The sequence below is a fragment of the Trachinotus anak genome, unplaced genomic scaffold (genome assembly GCF_046630095.1).
Source record: "Trachinotus anak isolate AG129_WGS33_773 ecotype Australia unplaced genomic scaffold, CSIRO_AGI_Tana_v1 ptg000026l, whole genome shotgun sequence".
Taxonomy (NCBI): Eukaryota; Metazoa; Chordata; class Actinopteri; order Carangiformes; family Carangidae; genus Trachinotus; species Trachinotus anak.
Window position 1 is genome coordinate 13,011,285 of NW_027273877.1, and position 20,021 is coordinate 13,031,305.

Below are 20,021 nucleotides of genomic sequence, written 5' to 3' on the forward strand. Positions count from 1 at the left end.
TGGCTGAGAGCTGCTGCTTTGCTCAACTATGGAACGGAGAGAATCTCTGTGATAACATATGAAGATAATTAATCATATTTTTTATTTTAATTAACAATAAATTGACAATAAAAGAAACTGAATATAATAGTAATAGTAATAACTTCACACAATCAATTATTCTGGACAGGAAGTGCAGGTTTTGTGTCACCTCTTCATTGTGCCGTCTGAAGCCGATCCTGTAGCCCTCATCTAACTGTTCATCATTGCTCAGCCTGCCAGAGAAACTGAGGGTGGCTGCGCTTGCAACCATCTTGACAACACTTCAACACTTCAGTCAACAACACTGACAGCAACACTTCAGAAAGGTGTTTAAGGTCCTGTATCCCCGTCGTTGTCCTCCACGTTTCGGTCCCAGCACTTTGAAAAAGCAAACAGGGAAAGCAATAAAAGGCACCGCACCACATCCAGATATCCAGCTCCATCTGTTGTAACAAGAGCGGGAGGAGCCTTGAGTGTAGGCCCATCCTCAATCACCTGCCTGCTGCTTCATGTTTAAGTTGAGCTGGTCCGGTCCAAGCTCCTTTATCCTCTTTTCTCTTCCAGTGTGCGTCCTGTCAGAGGATGTTTCTGTACAGAAATCACTGAATTTTCTTTCTCCGCAGGTCCACTTGAACTTGTGAACAAGCAGCAGCAGTTATGATAGGAATATGAATATGAAGGTCCATAGAAAACTATCCAATCACTTGAAAAAAAATCTCAAAAATAATTCCAATTCTAAAAAAAGAAAGGTTGTCCAGTGTGCATTTTGTTGCATTCCAGGCCAAATCTTGAAGCCACCAATGGAAATGCAGCCTCAGGTCATCTGTTCTCCAGAAGTTTGAGGAGCCACGTAAACACTCATCTGGCCCCAACTGGAGGAAGTACAGGTGTTCACATGAAATTCACATGAATACAGTTTAAAAACATGTTTAAATGATTAGATGGATACAGGGTGAAGTAGGATGAATAAACAATTTGGACTTAATAACTACTTTTGTATAATTAATTTAAGTTTAATATCACATGTCATGTGTCTTTCACATCTGGATAATTGACCAGAGGCCACTGTTTACAACAGTATAATACTGTAACATACTGTTCAATATTCATCCCTCACATGTGAACTCACAGTTACTGAGGACGACTCTTTTAAGTTTCTTTAACCTGCAAGTCAGAGAACTTTCCAACAGTTCATAAGTCTGTTGTTTTGTATCAACCAGTGCTCTTTTTTTTCTTTTTTATTGTTTACTTGGTTTACAGGAGCTCGTCCCTGGTGATTGAGGATATCAGCCAAACTCTGCAGTCGTCCTCTCTCACTGGTCACTCCATCTTTCTCCTCTCTCTTTCTACCTGCCCCTTTTGCTGTCATTTATTTCACATTTACTGCAAAAGGAAGTTGAGCCCCACAATGTGACTTTGGAACACGTATATATCCTCCTTCCAACTTCCCTATTTCCTGTTTAAACTGCAGTTTCAGTTCCTGTAATCCTTGGGGCACAGCTTCATTTCTCCATTTAAGGGTAATGTCAGCAACATTTTTCACTCCTTTCTTCTCTTTGCTCGTGTTGTAAACTGACGAACAACTGACGGGTAAGACTGTCAGATGAAATCAGTGGACCTCAGTCCTGAAACAGTCGCCCATGCAGCGTGTGAGCTGGGCTGCTCTTCACTTCACTGCAGCTTCATGACTCCATCTAGTGGACTGATGGTAGAAGTACAGCAGCTGATGGCAGCTTCCTCCTCCTCACACTGCTGTCTGACTGCATTCAACTGACACTGATATGAAACAGGGTTTCAGATTTCATGATGTGTGTTTCTCTCCACATGAAGGTAGAAAGTGTGTGTGAGCTGATGTGGATGTGAACTCAGCAGCATGGCTCAGTGTGAGGACAGAGAGGAGGGAGCCCCTCCCTCTAAAACCACTCTGTGTGGGGGCCATGAGAGCCAGACCAGAGCTCAGAGGTGAGATGAGGATCTCTAACTGTCCATGACTCTTCTCCATGTCAGAGCTCAGCACTCACATCACTGCTCCATCATTATTCACACTTAAAGCTGTTTGTGTGCTGTGTTGAAGCCCAGAGTCTCTGATGGAGTGAACTGATCCTTTAAAATGCTCCTGATTAGTTTTTCAAGGGACAAACGCTGGGACTGCTTTTGGATCTGCTGACCGGGTCCACGAGGACAGACCCCAGTCAAGGTCTCAGAGCCAACAGCACAGGCGAGCCAGCAGACAAGGTGCTACGACCCAGTTCCATGTTGTCAATGTGTGACAACATGGATGTACTATAAGAACTTGTAATAACACTATAACAAGTTCTTATAGTACATCCATCGCTCTCATTGCCCAAAGGCAGGATGGGAGTGACACTACTGCGCAGTCTCTATGGGCCACATAACGCGGAAGTAACCCGGAAGCCATTTTTAGATCCGGTTTGCTGTTCTTGTAACACATCCATGGTATTTATACATCCATGGTTTTCCACCCACTGCCCCCCACACACAAGCCTCCCTGGGCTCCTCCTGGTTGAAGTTTAGTTTCTCTTCTAACGAACACTGAGACGCGGATTATTTTCTCCACCTGAAGGTGATGTGAGGAGCTTTTTTAATGTTTGAGTCGTTAGCACCTGTAATGACCTGAGTTCCAGCAGAAACAGTGGAAGTTATCGTGTTATTATGACTCAGTAACAGTAAAGTCTGGAGCAGCTTTAACTCTGTCCGCCATGTCGGGCCCATGTTCCCGGTAGAAGCGGTGGAATGAGAGCAGAAGCAGAGAGGTTTGATGGTCAGCAGTGAAACACAGAGTCGTTATCACTGTGTTGCTCCACATGCTGATGACTGAAGGCAACTGTCATGGCTGAATCAGCCTGTGGAGGAGGCGGACATGCCCGCTGCTCTCACGCTGTCCGAGCCCACTAAAGGCGGCCTGAGCTCGGCCGGACAGCCGCTGGAGAACAGCTGCATGTGATGTTTACTCTTCAGGGTTGATGTGGACACAGTGTTGCAGGCTGAGAGGCTGACAGGGGGTTTAAAGCTTGGTGTGATGTTCAGAAGACAATTACTGCCACATCCAATGAGTCAGAGGAGCCTGGTTCTCCTCCAACTGGAGCCAGTGTCGCGTCTATTTTACCTCAATCCTGATCAATACTTACTAGTTCTCCCTATCACTGATCAATAGAGACTCTTGCTCCCTATCACTGATCAATAGTGACTCTTGCTCCCTATCACTGATCAATAGTGACTCTTGCTCCCTATCACTGATCAATAGTGACTCTTGCTCCCTATCACTGATCAATAGTGACTCTTACTCCCTATCACTGATCAATAGTGACTCTTGCTCCCTATCACTGATCAATACTGAACATGTCATATGTTTAGAGAGTTTACTGAGAGTTTATTTTGATGATTTATTTCTCACTCTTGGATCGATATTCAGGATCAAACTCTTCAGCAGTGCTGGAAAGTAACTGAGTCATTTCCTCAAGTACAGTTCTGAGCTACTTTACTTATATCCATGTTCTGCTGCTTTCTACATGTACTGCAGCTCATGGACCTGACAGGTGTAGTTACTGCTCACGCTCCAGCTGTAGGTTGTAGATTAGAAAATGATCAGAACATATAAGATGTGGTTAAAGACGAACCACATCATGTTTGTCCTTTGACTATAGGACTCAGTGATTCAGCTGAAGAAATGAATGAGAAGAGGAGCAGCTGGACCCTGTCTCTGTTTCCCTGGTAACTCATGTCTGTAGTTAGAGTCACAGAAGGAAACTTTGGAGGCAGTTATTAGGAACTTACACACACATTAACATTCAGTATTATTAATTATTAAGTATTATGAAAAAATAAGTAACTCAGAGTTGAACCAGTTATTTGATCAGCAGAAAAGTAACAGTCATCAAATGATGAACCAAATAAAGGAGAAAATACCTGTCAGCCACAGTTCAACTTTCTGTGTTGGTGAAATGACTGAATGTTGTGATATAGTTTTTATAGTTTTAGGTGAAATAAATTCAGTCCCAGTTTCTGTGTGTGAAACAATCAGCTGTAGCTAGTTTCATTAAAAATGATAAATGCCGTCTCAAACCAAAGACTCTACTAAATGCAGCTGATAACATAAAATGACTTTGTCTGTAACAGAAACTTTCCTTTGACAGGGCTCAGTCAGTGGAAATGGAGTCCTCCACTTCCTGTTTCAAGAGCTGGAGCTGATGGGGAAAACACTTGATAACTGGTGGTGTTCTGGTCTGACTCAGAGACAAGCATTTGAAATGATTCATGTCAGTATATTGACATAATCCAGAATTTTTCTTGAATAAGATTTAAAAAAAAAAAAACAAGGCCCAGAACCATAAAACCATATGACAGGTTTGACTCTTCTTTTGCAAAGAAATGCTGTTTGTTAAATAAGATCACACATGAGCTCGACGTCTAAAAGCTGTAAAAATAAATTTAGCTGAGATGCCTAAACACCCAATTCAACTGAGAATCACCAAACCAGGTGAGTGAACTGAGCTGTACCTGTTAAATCACTTTTAAACCCACACACCACAAACTTGTTGTGAAGTGTCTCAGCTGTTCTCTCATCAAACCCACAGCCGACGCTGCGACGTCTGAGGAGCAGGATGAAGACTGAGTCTCAGTCTCTGTCTGCTGTCGGCCGTCACTGCTGTGAGTCAGACCGATGTGGGACTTGAATTTGTCCTGGATGAAGTTGGAGAGCAGGTGGCTGCAGTTGGCTCAGTTTAATCTCACAGATCTGTAAGATTCATTGATAATTGTTTACCAGGTCGACAGTCACTGATGACAAAGGTTTTTTACTGATCTGTGGATGTATTTTACAATCTTTCATCCCTTCAACATCAACATCAGCTCAGTGCAGCAAACAAACATATCAGAGCATGTAATATGATCATCTGAGATTTTTATTCTAGGTTAAAGAGTGTGTTATTGAGCTGTAAAAATCCTCTGATGCTACCAGGGAGAAAAGATGGAGGCGTCTGTGAAGGAGCAGCTGCTGGAAGCTTTGCAGGATTTGGGAGCTAAAGAACTGGAACTCTTCCAGTGGTACCTGCAGGATGCTGAGTTACCCGATGGTTTCCCTGCCATCAAAAGGTGCTATCTGGAGGATGCAAGCAGACCGCAAACAGTGAATTTGATGGTCAACATGTACACTACTCAACATGCTATGCATGTGGCAAAGTGGATTTTAAAGAAGATCGAAGGCAATGAAGGTCAGTCACAGGAAAAGAAAAACATGATATACATGTCCCATTATGGATAAACAACAGTATCCAATAGATTTACAAACACCTGAAATGTATTCAAAGCTTAAGCTGTTTCATTTCTGGATGTCAGAGGATATCAAATAGAAGGCATATGCAGTGACATTGTCAATAACTAGAGATAAACTGTCAAGTTTGGCTAAGGTAGTTTTGGTACTAATGAGGAGAACCGCAGTTGTATCACTGCTGAGTTTCAGAAAGTTAGAGGACAACCAGGAGATCATTTCCAGTAGACAATCAGAGAGGGAAGATGTTTAATTCATTTGCTCACAGTAACCAAGGAGTCTCACAGTCTTCATTTTGATAAGATACGGAAGAAGAATTTCCAACTGTTTGAGCCTCCTGCTGTTTGATCCTCTCCAACATGTGTTTCTGACTGTCTCTTGTTTAGTCTCTTCCCTGACATGTGAACATCTGTCAGATTTATTCATCTAACATATCACAGACTGTGAAACTGTCGAGCAAAGTGAAAGACTCTAAACTCAACATACAGGAAGGAAGCTTTAAGGATTGTGTGTCTTCACAAATGATGAAATATTTTCTCTGTATAATGACAAGATAAAGACTCCACTACCTTTTTCTCTGTGGTGACTGTACGTCCATACATACAAGCCTACATCTGAAGAGAGTAATACAACCATCTGTCTTTAAAAGCAGTGTAATGTCTATGTTTGCATGCTGAATGTGAATGTGCCCCCTCCCTCTTTCAGGGTGGAGCCTGGTGGAGTCCAATGGTTGAGACGAGGTCTGAGGAAGTGTAAGTGTGTTTTTCATTTGATTCATGAAAACGAAACAAAACTCAGTCACAACAGATCAATAACTCCAACTGTGTTGTGTCTCGTTGTCTCCATCAGATTCCTGTGAACTCACACTCGACACAAACACAGTGAACACAAAGCTCCAACTGTCTGACGACAACAGGAAGGTGACACACGTGGAGGAGGATCAGTCGTATCCTGATCATCCAGACAGATTTGACCACTGGGCTCAGCTGCTGTGTGGAACTGGTCTGACTGGTCGCTGTTACTGGGAGGTGGAGTGGAGTGGAAGGGTTTATATATCAGTGAGTTACAGAGGAATCAGCAGGAGAGGAAACAGAAAAGACTGTGTGTTTGGAGAGAACCATCAGTCCTGGAGACTGTACTGCTCTGATCAAGTTCACTCTGTCTGTCACAATAAGAGAGAAACATCTGTCTCCTTCTCCGTCTCCTCCTCCTCTGTCCCCAACAGACAGAGGAGAGTAGCAGTGTATGTGGACTGTCCTGCTGGCTCTCTGTCCTTCTACAGAGTCTCCTCTGACTCACTGATCCACCTCCACACCTTCAACACCACCTTCACTCAGCCTCTGTGTCCTGGGTTTGGGTTCTGGTCGTCTGGCTCCTCAGTGTCTCTGTGTTCAGTGTAGTAGAGAGTCTCCTCCTGTTAGAGAAACTCTCTCACTGTTGAACAGAGAGTTCAGTCTGTACATGTCTCTTTCACTCACTAACATGTTTTCAGATTAATGTACTGAACAAGTTTGTTTTTGAACTGTTGTAAATGTTACAAATATTACAGGGTGAATATATTTTTGATAATCTGTCATTTATTTATCCTTTCACAATAAAAGTATCACTGTGAACGTTTGGTCTTTCTGTGAATCTCAGGACGACTCAACTGACTCAGTTCAAACTGAAATTCTGTCAGTTTGTTTGAAGGTCTGAGAAAAGGCCTGATTCTGAGGCTCTTGGTGTTGAACATTTATGTCCAGAGGGAAGAATGAAAAGTTCTAAGACATTAGGTTTTACAGTGACTTTGTCAAAAACAACTTGAAGTGTACCTCTTGGTCTTTTATTTTGAAAGCACGTCTATAGACCTTCTGTGGGACAGAAACATCCCTTGCAGCTTTATTGCAACTACAGTTGCGTGTCAATACTGCAGCTGAGCTGGTGGCAGTAGTACACCTGAAGGATGTCAGTGGCCTGGAGAAGGGTCCGGCTGCAGCCTGCAGACCAGGGGGCGTGGTGTGATCGGGGCGTGACGTGACAATCTAGTTACACGCTCAAACCCACAGTAGGCCAATAGCAGTCATGCTGCTCCTGCTCACAAACACCCCCTCATACAAACATGGGGTGGCTGCAGCTGAGGAGTGTAATGGAAATTTTTGATATAACTCATGTGTGCCTATTCAAAACTGTGTAACCAATGACTGTGTGGATAGTTCTAATGAAATTTTTGAACCTAACCTTTGTACATCCTTTATGGTTGTGTGAAAGACCTCTGTGTGAACTAATGAAGAACACATGTAGACAATATATGTGGATGTTGTGATGAGAGTGTTGTTCATACATTGCGTTGGGGAGAGGCAAGCAGGTGAACACTCAGCACAGAGACAATCCCGTGAGAGAGAGTATGGTATTCTGTCTTTTTCCCATGAGAAAGAGTATCGTATTTTGTCTTTGTGGAATGTGTTTTTGGAACTATAAGACTGTGGCCCTGGGTAACATCCTCAGGCCACTCACTCACTGACTGTACTGCTGTTCGGTTGTGTTTGTGTGACTCCATTCATGAATGTTTATTAAACTCAAGAAAGACAGCTGACGCGTGAAGATCTTCTTTTTCAATTATTGAACAAGGTAAAACATTTTTGCCACCACAATTTTGGCGACCCAGATGGGACTCCATCCGTGAGCGGGCTCCAGGACCTCTAGACCGAGGGTTTTAGAACGTGCGCGCGCCAAGAGCCAGGCTCTTGGAAAACCTCTAACTCCCCAGAAAAGGAAGGTTGAGAGGAGGGCCTGAAGTCTGGAGGAGCGGAGTCCTCTCACTGTTGGAGTCCAACGAACCCAGTGGCTGTAAACGCCTCGCTGTTTTTAGAAGAGTTTTTTGCTGTTATTGTTGACAGTGTGGACCTAGGTTGTGGAAGGCCTGACTGCGCAGAAGTTGTTGTGCTCCTCTGCCTGCTAATGGAAAGTAGTGCCGGCAGATGTGCCGGCACCGGGTTTTCTTTTCCTGGGGAAAAATTAAAAACGGTGTTTGAGGGAGCGTACTAGCCCGGTGTAAGGAACCAGGGCGTCTAGATTTGGAATCTAGCGGTTAGATCTGGGATCTAAAGGGTAAGTTGGACTTACCAGCCTCCGTGTAGGGAGAAGTAGATCTGGGATCTAAAGGGTAAGTTGGACTTACCAGCCTCCGTGTAGGGAGAAGTAGAGGGTTTGGTGTGTTGCTTTTCTCTTGTTTTGGCTAACATTTTTGACTGTCTTAAGAGAATTTAATTCAGGTTGCTAAAAATAAGTTGATAATAAAATAAGATAAGCCAAGAGCAGAGTCAACAATTGTATTGTTAAAATACAACGAACGGTAAGTAGTATAAAACAATTTAGATTTAATTAAAAAATTTTTGCTAAAACGTCTGAGAGGAAATAATTATGGGATCAGAACGAAGTAAACCCTCTGAGGGACCAGATTATCATGCCCCAAATGTGAAGTACATGACAGTAAACTATGGAAAAGAAGCCATAGCCCAGTTAGATGTGTGGGTCAGGGAGTGTAGTTTCCCAAGGACAGGCAGCCTGAGTGTTAAAAAACCAGAGGGTTTGCGTGCAGTGCTTAAAAATAGAGAAGAAATGCATCGAAAAACTAGGAGCAAGAAGGGAAGTGAGCCAGACTGGAAAGCTTTTGATATGTGGATGGGTGAGGCAAAGCGTAGGCAGGCTCCCAGAGAAACTGCGCCCCAGTGTGTGAAGCTGGATCCGGACCTGGACTCCACCTCCACCTCCAGCTGCACCGCACCAGCTCTCTCTCTCTCCGGGAAGGAACTGTGCCCCCGCCTTGTGTTGGCCCCCTCCCTGTACCTGAGCTGCACTCAGAGGTCGCTGGGGCTGCTGCCTCCGCACCACAGCATGGCTACGGCCCTGCTGCTTCACACTCCTCACCGGTGCCAAGATCTCCTTTTAATGACATGTGAAGAGGGAACCTCACGGGGGCAGGATGAGGCGGCCCCGAACCACCACGTGAGGTGACACCACATCTCTGTCCCTCAGCTCCATGACCCGTTCAGGCCTGGAGCTGAGCAGGCCATCAAAAGGGAACATGAGGCCGACAGGGAAAGATGAGGGGGACCGGTGTTTCCTGTGCGGGAAGAGAGGACACTGGGCTCGCGACTGCCCGACAGAGAAAGATGAGGAGGACGACAGAGACTGACTATATGGCGGAGGTGAGAGTCAGGAAGGATCTAGTGGAGACACTGGGCCGGCAGCTGGGAACACACTGAAAACACGTGAGCACCCACACTAACACACACACCCACACACACACACTCAAACACACACACACACACACACCCAAACACACTGACACACAGACACACGCTGCAGAAACTGTCACTGACACTGAAGTGAAGCGAGTACATGACACGATTACACGTAGAGAGAAGAGTAGAAGAAAACTACCAATGTTTTCATCACCCAGTTACAGAGGTCAGTGTAGACTGGGAGGTAACACCCCCCCCCCCCCCCCCCCCCCCCCCCCCCCCCCACACACACACTCCAGGTGTAACATTGAGAACATTGTGAATGAATTGATGCATGAGAATACATTTTTGCATTTGGATTGGCTGTATTGGGATGATATGAAATGTGCTGCTTCACTGACATTGCCACCGCAAGTGGGAAAAAGTGTAGATTTACAACAATCTGAACCACACATCGCATTGGGGAATCCTGCATGTACAAAGTTGGATCATTGGGTGAAAAAATTAAATGCCTCCACAGACTGGAAGGCTACAACAGAGCCTCAGGTGTACGTAAATGAAACCCTGAGGGCGAAACGCAAGTTGTTGGATGATGATGTGCTAATCACAAATGTAACTGTTTGTTTTGATTTTCCTGATTCTGACACTGATAACAACATGCTGCAGTCTGTTGAAGAGATCCCAGAATTAAAACAGATTCCTGACCATCTCTGGGCAAAAAGTAAACATGATGTAGGCCTGATTAAGAATTGTGAGCCTGTCATCATTACTCCAAAATCAGACTACAGACCCTGTCGTAACCAATACCCTCTCAGACGTGAAGCAATTGAAGGCATCAGGCCTGTGTTTGACGCTTTGCTGAAAGCTGGTGTGATTGTACCATGTGCTGGTTCTCCAGTGAGAACCCCCATTTTTCCGGTACGTAAGATTCGACCGGAAGGCGAGCCTCCAGAGTGGAGATTTGTACAAGACCTGCAAGCCGTAAATTCAGCTGTGCAGGCCAGAGCGCCAACGGTACCAAATCCACACACCATTTTGTCTCAAATTCCATCTAATAGCAAATGGTTCTCAGTTGTTGATCTCTCAAATGCTTTTTTCAGTGTTCCTGTGCATCCTGACAGTCAATTCTGGTTTGCCTTTTGTTTTGATGAGAAAATGTACACGTTCACCCGTCTGTGCCAGGGCTATTGTGAATCTCCAACGATTTATAACGCTGCCCTGAGGGATAGTCTCGAGACTCTGGTGCTGCCAGAAGGAAGCGCTTTGTTGCAGTATGTTGATGATATTTTGCTTGCAAGTGAGACCAGAGAGGGATGCGTTAAAGCTACTCTGGCTCTTCTGACCCATTTGGCTGAACAGGGGCACAAAGCCAGCCTGTCCAAACTGCAGTTTGTTGCCACAGAGGTCACATTTCTGGGTCACGTGATCTTCACTGAGGGAAAAGCCCTCTCATCAAAGAGAATTGGAGTAATTCAAAAAATTCTGAAACCGGTGACAAAGAAAGAGGTGATGTCATTTTTGGGCATGACAGGCTATTGCAGACAATGGGTCACTCATTACGCTGAAATTGAGGCACCATTAGCAGCAATCGCTCATGGGAAAGGCCTGAAAGCATCAGACCCTGTCACCTGGACTGTGGAGGCTGAAAAAGCTTTCATTGACTTGAAATTGACTTTACAGACACCTCCGACACTTGGGTTACCTGACTGCTCACGACCTTTCACTCAGACTGTTGACGAAAAGGGGGGTTTCATGACTTCTGTGTTACTACAAGACCACGGGGGCAAACCACGACCTGTAGCTTATTTCTCATCTAAGCTTGACACAGTGGCTACAGGTCTGCCTCACTGCCTCAGAGCTGTAGCAGCTGCAGAGAAGGCAGTCATAGCGTCACGTGACATAGTGGGATACAGCGATTTGACCTTGCAAGTCCCACATGCAGTGTCTCTTATCCTCCTCAAGCAGAAAACTTCACATTTGTCTGCTGCGAGGTGGCTACGATATAATGCTGTTTTGTTGGAACTGCCTAACGCTAAGGTAAAGAGATGTACTGTTCTTAACCCTGCTACTCTTTTACCAACAGCTGAGGACGTAGAACCACACGACTGTGTGGCAACGATAACATCTATTTGTTCCCCAAGACCTGATTTGACTGATGTGCCCATTGAAAATGCTGATTTTGATTTCTTTGTTGATGGTTCTGCTTCTAGGGATCCAGACACGGGGAAAAACATCGCAGGTTTTGCTGTCACAACTCTTCATGACACTGTCATGGCAAAACCTCTGTCTTCTTCACACTCAGCTCAGGCGGCTAAGTTGGTTGCTTTGACAGAGGCCTGCAAGATGGCTAAAGGAAAATCTGTTAATATTTACACAGACAGCAGATATGCTTGGGGTGTGGTTCATGACTTTGGGCAGATATGGAAAAACAGAGATTTTCTCACTTCCACAGGGAGACCGATAGCGCATCATGTGCTGGTTGCTGCTCTCCTCGACGCCATTTTGTTACCTAAACAAATTGCTGTGTGTAAATGTGAGGCTCACACTAACAACACTGACTCCATCTCTCTAGGTAATGCACGAGCAGACGCAGCTGCAAAAGCAGCTTCCAAGCGGCCAGTGTCTCACTGGGCGCCTCACTAACCTTCAACTTTACTCCCCCTGTTGTGACTACAGTGGAGATAGCGGACCTGCAGATAAGAGCCTCACAGGCTGAAAAACACTGTTGGAAGAAAGCAGGCTGCTCTGTAGTAGACAGGGTGTGGACAGGGCCTGATGGCCTGCCTTGTCTCCCCAGGTATCTTTTCCCTCACTATGCGAAATTGACACACGGATTGGATCATGTGTCAAAGGGGGGAATGGTAAGTGAGGTACGGAGACATTGGTTCACAAGAGGGTTCACAACCTATGCCACTGACTTCTGTAAAAGATGTGTGATTTGTTCCACAAACAATGTGGGAAGAGGTTTAAAACTTCCACAGGTTGCTCACCCACCACCAGACAAACCTTTTGAACACCTGCAAATGGATTTCATTGAACTAACACCAAGTGAAGGGAAAAGGTTTGTTTTGGTTATTGTGTGCATGTTTTCAAAATGGGTTGAGGCTTTTCCCACAGCCAAACAGGACGCAGCAGCAGTGGCAAAGGCCTTGATGCACCTGATAATTCCCAGATGGGGAATTCCAGCAAAAATCAGCTCAGACAATGGAACTGCTTTTGTAAGTGGGGCACTGAAATTGGTTGGTGAGTACATGGGCATTGATTTAAGACAACATTGTGCATACCACCCAGCCTCAGGTGGAGCATGTGAAAGAGAAAACTGCACTTTGAAAAACAAACTCGCAAAAGTGTGCGAGGCCGCTAAAGTGTCCTGGACTAAAGCCCTCCCCATTGTGCTAATGCATATGAGGGCCAGAAGGAGAAGCAGGAGCGGTTTGAGCCCGTTTGAAATCCTGTCTGGGAGGCCTCTGAACACTGGGATTGGGCCCGCTAAGAGACAGCTGCCAGACACTGGCCTGTGTGAAGATGAAATGTTACGATATTGTGCAACCTTGTCGTCTGTTTTGTCTGATATTCACAAGCAGGTGAAAGCTGCCCTGCCCAGACCAGCAGAGACGAAACTCCATGACCTCAATGTGGGCGACTACATTGTGGTGAAGGACTTCCGACGAAAGAACTGGAAAGCTCGCAGGTAGAACGGACCGTTCCAGGTGCTTTTGGTGACGGAGACAGCGGTAAAGGTTGCAGAGAGGGCTACATGGATACATGCCAGTCACTGCAGACGGGTTCCGGATCCAAACGCTCAACATGCACCTGATCGAGAGGCCAAGACCGGCCCATCCCCTTAGGCGGCTCGGATGCGGCCTAAGGGTGGCGACTGGCATCCTGCTGGTCATTTCCATCTAGGTGGGAGTGATTGTGCTATGCGTGGAGGAAATCCAACGTCAGAGGGTAAAGAACAACAGCACAACAGTCTCACCTCATCCTGACAATGAATCTGAAATAGCACACACACCTCACTGGCTGGTGAGGAGATCTGCTGCGCTTTCTCCCAGCACAACATCGAGACTGGAAGACGGACTCCTCTAAAGTTTCTATTTTTCTTATCCAATCAAATTGATTCTTCAATATCTCAAATAAAGCCAATCAATTTTTTATATATATATATATATATATATATATATATATATATAATCATGGTTTGATTTTATTTTTCCTTTTTTATTCTCATGTTATTCAATTTGTTGTAATTCATTGTAATCCTTTTCTTTATTAATTCTCATTATTATACGACAGTAAGTACAGGACAGTGTGAGTTCCAAAAAAAAAAAAAAACAGAGGGTTTTTGTCTTTTATTCATTGTGTGTTATGTTTGAGTTATCTTTGCCATATTATTTGAAGTAGATTAGCTCAGTAGTAGAAACAGGGCTTTTTCCTCATCATATCTGAGGTTTTTCCCTTTTCCTTAGACTAAGTGTAGTTAGACAGATGAGTCTTTTTGCCCCCTCTTGTCAAATGGGGGGGGGACTTTTGGCTCCTCTGTGCTTATGGCCTGTGTTCTTCTGCCTGGGGGTTCAACTCCTATGTTGGAGACTGGGAGCGCTAGCGTTTGGCTGGTGAGAGGCAGAAAACAGGGGACATGAGCTAGATAAGTTCAAAATTTTCCATTTATTATGGTTTAGCATAAGAATGCTAAAAAGGGTGGAATGTAATGGAAAATTTTGGTATAACTCATGTGTGCCTATTCAAAACTGTGTAACCAATGACTGTGTGGATAGTTCTAATGAAGTTTTTGAACCTAACCTTTGTACATCCTTTATGGTTGTGTGAAAGACCTCTGTGTGAACTAATGAAGAACACATGTAGACAATATATGTGGATGTCTTTGCCCTTCTCGTTGTGATAAGTGTGTTGTTCATACATTGCGTTGGGGGAGAGGCAAGCAGGTGAAGACTCAGCACAGAGACAATCCCGTGAGAGAGTATCGTATTTTGTCTTTGTGGAATGTGTTTTTGGGACTATAAGACTGTGGCCCTGGGTAACATCCTCAGGCCACTCACTCACTGACTGTACTACTGTTCGGTTGTGTTTGTGTGACTCCATTCATGAATGTTTATTAAACTCAAGAAAGACAGCTGACGCGTGAAGATCTTCTTTTTCAATTATTGAACAAGGTAAAACATTTTTGCCACCACAGTTAACACTCACCTGCCTCAGCCTTCAGTTTCCCTCCTTCTGCTCCGTCCACTTCAAATGGAGTCTGAGCTCACTGAACACTTTCACTTTCAGCTGCTCCTCCCCTCTGCAGCTACAGGAAGTCACATGACTTGATGATGTGTGTTTGTGTGAGTGTGTGTGTGTGTGTGTGTGTGTGTGTGTGTGTGTGTGTGTGGGTGTGTTTGACATGTTCCACCATCATTTATTAAAAACAGACTCTCCCTTATTCACCTTTATATAAAGATCAAGTCTCACTATTTCAACAGAATTATCTTGATTTTCATTCATCTAATATCATTGAACATAACATCCTTCGACAGGTGGCTCTTTAAAGACAGACAGCTGGGTTCAGGAGAGTCTGGTCTCTGCTGCTGGATCCTGAAACAAACACACAGCTGATAAATGTGCATGTTGGATACAAACTGATGGAAAATATGTTGAATCTTTTGAATAAACACAACAACTAACTTTTGTGTGAAGTGTCTTTCTGACAGTTTTAAATTCTTACCTTCCATCAACAGATTGTCTGAAATTATGAGGAGGAGGCACTGATTGGTTGTTCTTCATGGTCACTCAACTAGGTTTGTGTCCAGGTCCAGGTCCAGGTCCAGGTCCAGGTCCAGGTCCAGGTCCAGCTCTAGGGTTGAACACAACACACACAGAGCTCTGAGAGTGAATAATGATGGAGCAGTGATCTGAGTCATGGACAGTGAGAGATCCTCATCCAAGTATTTTAGCAGTACAACACCTCCTCAGAGAGACATCACAGGTCCAGAGAAGTCCAGAGTTACTTATACACAATGTGCTTTGTTGCATCAGTGTTTTAGAATAATGCAACAAAAATAAGCATATTGATACTGGCAACTCAACAAAGATCCAATCAGGTCACAATCCAATCTGAACTGCTGGGACTCCACGAAAAAACAGTTTGCAGTGCTGATGAACTTGAAATACCTCAGCTGTCTGTCAGGACCATTGACTAAAACAAAATGCCCTTCAGATCCAAATTCATTTGACCGTAAACAGTAAAGTCTACAATAACAGCAACTGTATTCTCTGTGTTTTAAACTCTGAGTCAGAGTGTTTTTGTGTCATTCAAGACAATTTTAAATAAGATAATGAGAGAGATCCTCTGTGAACACAGAGCCTGGGCAATCCAGCCACTAATATGACTTCTCAGTGTAGTTCCACACCTTAACCACGGGAGGGCAGTGAAACATGATCAGTTTCAAATCTTCATCTCATCTCTTCCTCATCTCCTTTTCAAACTCCTCGAATACCTTTTCTCACCTTTCTCCTCCTTTACTCCTCCTCTGGGTTTTTCCTCTAGCGACTTTTTAGATTTCTCGACATTGTTCTCCTACACTCTCCTACCTACCTTTTGCCATCGACTTCAAACCAATCAGACTTCATTTTACAGCCAGTGGCCTGAAGGTTATTAGATAGAATGCAGGTGTAAGGCTCTTCAGTATTGGCTATTGGCCAATAATAAAAATAATAGAAAATCATTTTCTCTGGTGAAAATAATTCAAAGCAAAGCAATAGTTCCAGTTTACCAAAGTTTTCCTCATGAATGTGCGTCTCTCTGCAGCTCACGTCAGCACTGAACACGTCTGTGCAGAAAAGCAGCTTCACGCTGGGAACCCAGCTGCTGACACACCTCCATCACTTCACTGCCCCAGAATCCAGTCTGAGTGGTTGGATGCTGCTGCAAAGTACTCAGAATTTGTGCTGTAATAATGAATAATGTGGGGTCATATCGTGACAACAGGTTTTCCATCATACTCTCATACTTTGGCCTGTTCGACTGTGAAACAGGTTTTCAGTTACGTTCTGTGTGGTATTAAAAAGTCTTTCATTAAACACAGAAACCCTGTGACATCACATTACATCACATTTGATCCTTTTGTCCGAGGCCACTCATCAATGCGTTCGGACCACATCTCAAACTGTGAGTGTGTCCCTTTAAAACAAGTGACAGAAACTAAATCGACAGGCAACAGGTCAAAGTGGAGGAAGGCAAACTAAAGCAGGTTTTACAAAGGCACCTGGCAGCTGAAAGACAGAGAGGCCAGACTACGTCTACACAGAGAGACACAAGTGATCACTATAAACCTGTGAGAAAAACACCAAGGCAGGAATTACAGCTTTTTACGATTCAGTGACATCAGATGTGACATGTAACTGATCTGTAGAACGTGTGTGTTGACCAAGCAGTTGGCTTCAGTGTTGACTGTGTCTCATAGAAATCACTCATTACAACAAAGCCTTATTCTGTGACGGCTGGATTTAGTTAACATGGATCAATTAAAATACCACTAGGAGGCTCATTTTAGCACCAAAGGCCTTGTAATGCACACACAATATAATCAACATCAGCCACTGTGAGCAACAAAGAACAATTAGTCAACAATAATCATGAACCAACAATAATCACTTCTGTTCTGATGACTGAGCCTCTTACAGAAGTTTTATATATCATTGGAAAACAGACAACTTATCTGTCCACATAGGGAAGACTGTAGTCAGTTACATGTTTTATTCCATCCAACAGGAAACAAGAGGCTCAGACAGCTTCTATTTACAGTACATTCAATAACCAACCAATAGTGCAACTTATTGAATATATCTGGCTTTATAAACAGACCCCAAGAGGAATATTTCCTCAGGAGCTTAGAGGGCAGTGGGGCAGATGGGAGATGATTCATAAATGTTTTTTCATTGTTTATGACACAGAGGTTGAAATCAATTTTACATTATTAGTTTGACAGAGCTGGATATATTGTAATATATTTCTAATTTGTCACGTCTATGACATGTTGGGATTCAGCCTCCACACAGACACTACAGTGGAAGGTGTCAGTTTTGTGTAATGCTGCTGGTATGATGTCAAAATGCCTGTCCACATGTTTTCTCTGTCTGTTTTCCTGCAGGAGGCGTCCTGCAGGAAAAATGGGCAAGATGCCAAACTTCTAGATTCCATGATGGCAGGCAGGAAGTGTGTCTGCTCTCATCTGTTAGACGACGCACACACAACACATCCAGTGTGTCTCCAGCCTTACAGTGTGTAGCCTAATAAAGATTTGTTGTAGCAGCTTTTGGCCTAAGAGGATCTTTCTGTTCGATCGCTTGGTGATCATTGGCCAATCACCACAAGGGGACACACTATAAAAGCGGGTCACCTTGCTCCTGCTCTGCCGCAGGTAGGAGACAGTCTCCGTTATTGTCTGCAGGTTGGCATGTCCTTGTTGCGCGGCTGCTTATCTCGGCTGCTTGTGACTCTGTAGATCTCCTGGCTGTTGCTTCCTGTGCTCCGAGCAGTGACCTTCCTGTTGATCGCTGCTGGCAGGTTCCTCCTGCTCCTCCCCAGTGTCATTGTGCTGTGAGCTTCCTGCTGGTTGCATTTCACAAACAGGAGTTGTGCTCTAGGTAATGACTGCTGTAACAGACTAGGGCCTGCAGATTCCCTTGTCTTCCTGTGGGTGAGAGCTCACGCTGCCTGATTGGTATGTAGCCTGCTCTGGCATCAGCACCTGTGGTGGGGGGGCTGGTGTCCTCCTCTGGTGGTGGAGCCCTCTTCCTGTGTGCTGTGTCTCCAGTCTCCTGGTATTGACTTCACTTGTGTGTGTGTGTGTGTGCACGTGTGCTTTAGGGTGACTTCTCCTGGGATCCTGTTTCCGTGGGCCTACCCTGCCACTAGTAAGCCCCCAGCTCCAGTTATATTCATTTACCCTGCCACTGAGTGATTGTGTTTTAATGATGATCCTCATGTTGATATATTGTTAATAAATATTATTGATGGATGGAACCGTGTCTCTTGCCTTTTTGAAATATTTGGTATCAATTGAGGGTTCACAATTCCTTGGGTGAAATTCCCAGGGTGGCGTTTAAAGTATTTTACTGTTGGTGTCCTTTAAAGTAACCAGACATTTTACTAAATTCATAGAATAAATTTAATAAAAAAAGAAAACATGCATTTCATTTTTCATAGCCAATATTTTATGTATTCAGAATTCTTTATCCCTCAATTTACCGTCCTCCTCCTTCCCACTATCTTTTTGTCAGTGGAGGAAAGTCAGTAAATACTATGAAATTATTATAATACACAATATTTACAAAGACAATAATAATAATAATAAGAAGAATAATATAACATTGATCTTTGTACAGTCACAGTGTTCAGTCCGTGTCCCTCAGTGACCACAGGTCTGACTCACAATCAGTAAAAACCAAACAAAAACTCTCCTCTGGTTTTGGTGAGAAACATCAGTAGAGTGTGAATCATTTTCTCCTTTAACACAGTCCATCAGTCTGGCTGTATCGTTTAACGAGGGTGAACAGTCCATAGCTGATCATCAGACTGTCATTATGTTTTATAGATCTGGAGGTTTCCTCCTGCAGCACTGGCTCCCTCCTGAATGTCCAAGAATCTCATCCTCTGCCTCCTGTTCCTGGGCTCCGTCATCTACAGACACATTACAGTACATTCAGTTCACTCTCTGGAATCACAGCCACGTGTCAAAGGTCACAGGGAGGAAAAACTCTGCAGGTGAGTTTGCTTTTATCGGTCTGTCAGGAAAACAACTTCAAACAGCAGAACCAGAAGAGCTTCCAAGAACTAGGGCTGGTTCTCATAGTTGACTGTGGGTTTCACTGAGGTCAGACTTTAACCTGTCTACTGAACCTTTTCTCTCTCCTCACTCTCTTTAATTTTATTGTAGAATAATTTTTTCTCATTTTTAGTTTATGCTTTCACTAATAGAAATGACAAACATCACTAACAGCAGACTGCGTATTCATTTCATGCAGGGATGGGGTCTGACAGCTGTTTCATTTCATCAGACATTTACTTACATCTGCCCCCCCACAGGTGAAACACCTGGTCTCCAGTGTCTCCTCCTCCCCCTGTTCTTTGCTCCTCAGGTTGGCAAATGTGTCAGCGACGATGCAGATTGATGACGATGATGATGGCGTGCTGCCGCATCATTAGAAAGTGAGAGAGTTGTTTTCATGATTACGAGCTGAACAATGAAACACAGTCACTGACAGAGTGGGAGCTGACCAGTAAAAACAGCAGGGTCAGTGTCTCGGTGCAGCCGGTCTGTTTTGGTTCCCATCATTCTGTTAACACCTGATATTTCAGATTTGTGCTGTGAAGCTCCACATTGTGTTGACTGACAGAACTTGGTGTTATGGTTTCACTGATCTGTCACTGTCTGTTTAAATCTCTATGGACCGAGTCCCCGACAAAAACCATGTCAACTAAACCATCC

The 20,021-nt window shown here is 44.1% G+C and overlaps 1 protein-coding gene and 1 long non-coding RNA gene across 2 annotated transcripts in view; both read left to right on the forward strand.

The window, feature by feature from the left end:
• LOC139609617 (protein NLRC3-like) overlaps positions 1-20,021 on the forward strand; it is a 165,607-nt gene that overhangs the window by 133,405 nt on the left and 12,181 nt on the right. The window lies entirely within an intron of this gene.
• Positions 4,024-6,709, forward strand: LOC139609654 (uncharacterized). The gene is made up of 4 exons (XR_011685279.1): positions 4,024-4,519; positions 4,617-4,779; positions 5,000-6,060; positions 6,158-6,709. It is a non-coding gene; the product is annotated as an uncharacterized lncRNA (long non-coding RNA).